Below are 5,514 nucleotides of genomic sequence, written 5' to 3'. Positions count from 1 at the left end.
CTCCATTCACTGCCTCACCTCAAAAGCTCTTCTTTTTCTGCGTGTGCTTTGGGCTGTAATTTTCGATTATGCTTCCCTGTTGACCTGATATCATCTGCTTTTTGATCTTCCAGTAATTCTTCATCCTTGATCTGATTGAGGCACTTTTCATATTTTCAGCCTTTTAATAAATTTATTCTAAATAACAATTATAAAAAATATGTATATGTTTTTCTGATATGTAAGGGGTTTAGAGCAGAATGAGACTGTAGAGAAATATAACTAGTCTGTTGTCTCCCTACGATTGTCTGCTTCCAGTTTATGCTTATCCAAAACCTTCCTGTCTTTCAACATTCAGCCATATTGTCATCTTGCCAAATAATCTTTCTGTGATCCCCCTAAATTTTCATTGTATCTTATGTGTACCTCTATTGTATTTATCACATAGTATTAAAATTGTTTTATGTAAGGCTCTACCTGTCACACTCTAGGTGTTATTCATACTTTAATTTTGCAGAATAACTTATTCAGGGGAGAGAGAGTCTAGAGAAAGAAGAACTATGCATGTGCATGTGTGCGTGTCTTACTACTGGGATCTGAAAGTAGCATATATAGTATCCTTAGATGGAAAATGGAAGATGGCAGCTGGTTGCAGGGGAGGCTGGGAAATGTAGTCTAGCTGTATGCAAGAAGGAAAAACCTCAGATTTTGATGACTGCATTACAGTCTCTGCCACAGACCCCCTTGGTCAGTGCATCTGGCCCAGGGTAAAGATTGTGTCAGTGGTTCAGACATCACTTCTGTTTTTCTTTACTAACTTTAAGTCTCATTTCCATTTGTTTTAATAAAACTTTCCCAATCAGGCCAGCCTGGGGAAATTGACCAGACTAATACATATAAAGTCAGAAGCAAAAATGGATACTACTCAGCAGGTGGCTCTCCTCAAATTATCTGAGCTCCAATGATTAGTATATGAGAATGTATTTTCTCTTATTAGCCCCTGTAATGAGCTACCAGTCAACAAGGAGGCAGTGCATCAGTTGATTTTTTCCCTTTAGTTTAATGAGGAAAGAGAAAGAAGTTATTTCGTTGATGTTGTAACCATTAGCCAACTGCAAAGTTTTTCCAGAATAAATTGGAAGACGTGGGAGGAGGTGATATTAACTGGCTATGTGGATTTTCTAGGCTTTTCTTCTTTCCCCCCTTTTTTTAATAAAGCAAATTAAAGTCGATGTGAAGCATTGATTAAAAAAATAAACTCCTAAGAAATGAACATAGAGCTTGAAGAATTGGGAGAGGAGAGAATAAATGTGTATACTTTTTCTTCCTAGCAGAGAAGACAAGATTTTATTTTTCCTGTTATCCAGTTGTATTCATGGTGGTGTGGATGGGTTACAGGCTTGGTGTTTAAGGCATAATTAGATTTGAAGCTTTGGTTTGCTCCCACTGTGCATTTGTGAAGTAACCTACATTTCCTGAGCATTAACTTGTATATCTCTTAAATCAGAATAACCATACTTACGTAGAGTATATTTACGTAACAAAACTGTGTGAAGGATTGCACACCATGAATGGGAGCATGTAGCGTGGCACCTGCCCCCAGTAAACACTCTGGAAATGCTCATTCTTTTTGGCTGGAGAAATAAGGACATTGATCTGTGTGAAGCAAACTCAGGGTGTGACACCGCTCAGACGATTTCCTCAACATTTGTTGGAACAGCGCTGTGTCCTGAAGGCACTCTGTGCTCCGTGATCCTGAGCACTTTGCATGTACTTCTGTGACGTTACTACCACGTTATTATCACGCATGCTAGTCTTTGACCGCTGTGTTTCCTTAAACAGACTGTGATCTTTTAAGGGAATAGATCGTATTTCTTCTGCTTTGCTTTTCCTCTTATTCCAACAAGGATGAAATGCCAGTCAGTTTTTTATGCCAGGCACCATAGGGATCAAGAATGAAAAGACAGGTCTCTGCTTTTACAGAGTGTATACTCTATAGCACCTTTTGCTCAACTCTGCTTTCTTAGGTATGTTTAAACCAGGCCCAGGAAAGCTAAAATTGTTAAGACATATCTGGTTAAAAGGAACCACATATATGTTCAACTCATGAGGATGAAGGGGAACAAAGAGCAGACAGGATCTACTATCTTTATAATACCAGTTTGAAAAAAAATCTGAAGGAATTTCCTTCCTAAAAATGGTGGCCCTTCAGGAAAACTTGTAAACTGGAACCCAATGTATATTTCTACAAAAAAAAAGCATCATATTTGGCTTGCATGTAGACATTTTTAATGTACCTGGAAAAGCTACTCACACCTTGTGCCATGTATTTAATCCATCCAGACACCCTGACAAGCTTCAGAGCACATCACCACACATACGCCCATGTGAGAACAGAAAAGGCACAGGTTAGCAAGTGGAAAAGAAACAAGAACTTGGAGGTGAATCGAAACTGTGCTCAAGCCCCAGTCGTAGCAGAGGAATATTTATATTTTTGAAGTTAAGTCTCTTTAAATTGCTTGTCTGCACATTAATTTGTAGTTTCTGTCCTTTTTTTTTTTTTTGCACCACATGCACCAGATTTGGTAATTAACTTTTTAAGCCGAGTTCAGCAATTTATTGGGCTTAGTTTGCAGTCCGGAAACTGATCACATACCTACCCTGACAAGACAGTCTTAATGAGTCTGAAACCAGGAGCTGAAGCCCTGGGTGAGCTAATTCTGCAACCCAGAGCCTCGAGCCAGTTCCTGGAAATGATCCCAAATGGACCCTGAGTCTTGCCACCCACCGCATAACCCCCCACGAATGCCCTTCCCAGAGGGTAGATGGCCTGGTGCCACTGAACGTCTTCAGAAGCAATTTTTTTTCTCTATTTTAATTGAATTTTGGGGGAAAAAATGTACAGCTCTGCAATATTTATTGCTCTGTTCATATAGAGAAAGAAACTTCCATAATATTGTAGCAATTACAAAGGTCAAAAGATTTTTCTCTCCTCAGGCCGTTTGATGGTACAGAGAGGCAGCGCATAATGAACACCACAATCTCCATCTAAACTGGGACGATAGCCCCAGCTCTCAGGAAAGGGGTTCTAATGAGATCTTGTATTAATATAATGCTGCTTTCAAAGCAGTCACCCGGATGCTGATTGTTCCCTGGGCAGGGCCAGATCCTTACATCCTGCTTTGTTAACTAGATGAAGGCATGTCTCGCAGAAAAGACTGGTTTTCAGACGGGAAGAGGCCACTGGAATGTGTGCAGCTGAGCCCAAAGAACCACCGCCTATGCCTAAGCTTTTGACAGCTTTGTAATGAATGAAAAAAAAAAAAAGAAAGAAAGAAAGATAAAAGCAAGATACCTTGACAAGTTTCAAGCTACAGGATACAATAATATTAGTTTTCCCTGTGACTTAAAAACGTTAGGGACAAAATCACTACGACTGAGACAGAAGTTTTTCTGCATCCAGAGCCAGCTTTGGGGATAGGGAACTTTATGTAACTTACATATTTTGTCAGTTCGTGGGCTGGGAGTATTGAACCAGGCAGAACCAGGGGACAGATTCTGAGGGGGGCCACTTGAAGTTTTGCCCAGGCTGACAAGAAGCCAGAAAGTGAAACCACCTTGGACTTGTTGTTTAGAGTTATCAAACCAGTTCACAAACCAGGTGCTCTGGCTAACATTTTGTCACAGAATGAAAGAAAAAAAAAAAGGAATAATGAGAAAAAAACCTTTTTAAATGCTTTTCTAAAACCAAAACATACCTACTTTAACAGCTCGATTCATCTGGGTAGTAAATAAATAAATAAATGAATGAATGAATGAATGAATGAATGAATAAATAAATAAATAAATAAAAGCTTCTTGTGGCCTGATGTTTTCCTCCATGTTAGTCACCAATCGTGAGTGCTATCTTGCTTTTCATTTCTTTGCAGCAATTAGCAAGAACTGACCAGTCAGATATTTCCACAGCACATGTACATCTTCTACCTCCTTCTGAAATCCAGACAATATCTTCCTTGTGTTTTCTGGTATATTTCTTATGCTCCAGAGATTGTCGACAATTTATTTTTTAGTAATCACCAAGCAAAGCACTGAGATAGACTTAATAAAATAATCATGTTAAGCATGATAAAAATATCGATACAACAGACAGATAAGTTTGGGGAGTCAAGAATTCTGAAGGTTCCATTTAGCTTTATGACCATCACAACATCTAAATTCTTAAATCTCAGCTTTCTTTTTTTGCAAAATGAGAAAATTAACCATGAATGGCATAGTTCCTAAAGTTCCACTTAGTCTTAAAATTTTATGGTCTACGTTTAGCTACCATAAACAGCTAGAAAGTCTTTTATAACTTACCTGTTATCTATATAGCTCAGGGAACTGCCACTGATACAGAATCGAATCCACATTAAGATCTATTACCTTCAAGAGTTTCAGTTAGAACTGCTGCCTCCTCTCTCTAAAGGGCAGAGCAAGCCTAAGAAAGAGGAAGTGTGACTCCTCAGCCTGGGCATGCATTTCAATCAGAAAGACCATTTGGAGATTTGATGCAAAGTTATTTCTGGTTGATGACACCACATGCCAGAATTCTCACTGATATTTTTAAATCGCTGCAGTAAAGTCTCAGTAGAAGAAACCACAAGATGAATTACACATGCTTATAACTCTGTCTCTGACAAACTTCAGGGTTTTCATTCATCTTTGTAATTTCAGCACTTGGTGTCACAGAAAAATCTTTGAGGAATAAAATTAAGAAGAAAACCTATCTCACCCAACGGTAAAGACCAGGGGTTAAATATATTGTTTTTCTAATTGGAGGCAGAAAAAAAAATGTTTCTGAATCCTCTACAACAGTTATTTTCCCTTCAATTCCCTTAGGCTTCGGTTGATGGACTATTTTCTAAAGAATTTCCTTTGTAGATGCCTTTTCATTTACGGAAAACTAATTGTTTTTCACAGTTATATATAAAAATACAGTGGGCTCCACTCACCACTCTGTATCAGGCTCAGAAAAATATTGTTCTCAAGGCACTCACTATTCTGAGGAAATTTGCTTTTATAAAGTGCTCTCATAGCAGAGTCTTTGTTACTTAAGCAATCATTAGGAACCATTTACATATGTTAGCCAAATCAGGTTGATTATTCACATCCTATAAATTATCAGGAGGAGCAAATGAAAATCCACAGCCACATTTTTTAACCAAGCCAGGACCAGTGTTTTATTCTTGCTCTTGGAGCCCCTTGACACTGAGGCAAGGTGGGCATTTGTTGCTCAGACTCTGTGAAACCCTTTCTGTCTCAGGCCATGCTTATCTGGGGGAAAATAATCATGTAGCTGGAAGCAGTGTTCTTTCTCTCTCATCATTCTACCTTATGGCTCATCAGATTGTTCAGATGCCAGGATGCTAGTAAAACTGTTTACTAACACATCCAAGGTCAATATTTGTTAAAAAAGAAAAAAATATATATATAGCATCCTCGTTAAGTGTTTCTGCTCAAGGCTCAAGACTTGGATAAATTGCACCCTCATAGTTT

At 38.5% G+C, this 5,514-nt stretch overlaps 1 long non-coding RNA gene across 1 annotated transcript in view; it reads right to left on the bottom strand.

The window, feature by feature from the left end:
- LOC111737549 overlaps positions 1–4,480 on the bottom strand; it is a 34,924-nt gene extending 30,444 nt beyond the window's left edge. Inside the window, exon 1 of the long non-coding RNA XR_002779465.1 lies at positions 4,336–4,480. This is a non-coding gene — a long non-coding RNA (uncharacterized LOC111737549). The remainder of the gene's footprint in view (positions 1–4,335) is intronic.
- Positions 4,481–5,514: the final 1,034 nt, after the last annotated feature.

This window comes from Pteropus vampyrus, unplaced genomic scaffold, assembly GCF_000151845.1.
Source record: "Pteropus vampyrus isolate Shadow unplaced genomic scaffold, Pvam_2.0 Scaffold28, whole genome shotgun sequence".
NCBI lineage: Eukaryota > Metazoa > Chordata > Mammalia > Chiroptera > Pteropodidae > Pteropus > Pteropus vampyrus.
The sequence above is the reverse complement of the archived record's forward strand: the minus strand, read 5'-3'. Positions and strand labels throughout refer to the sequence as shown.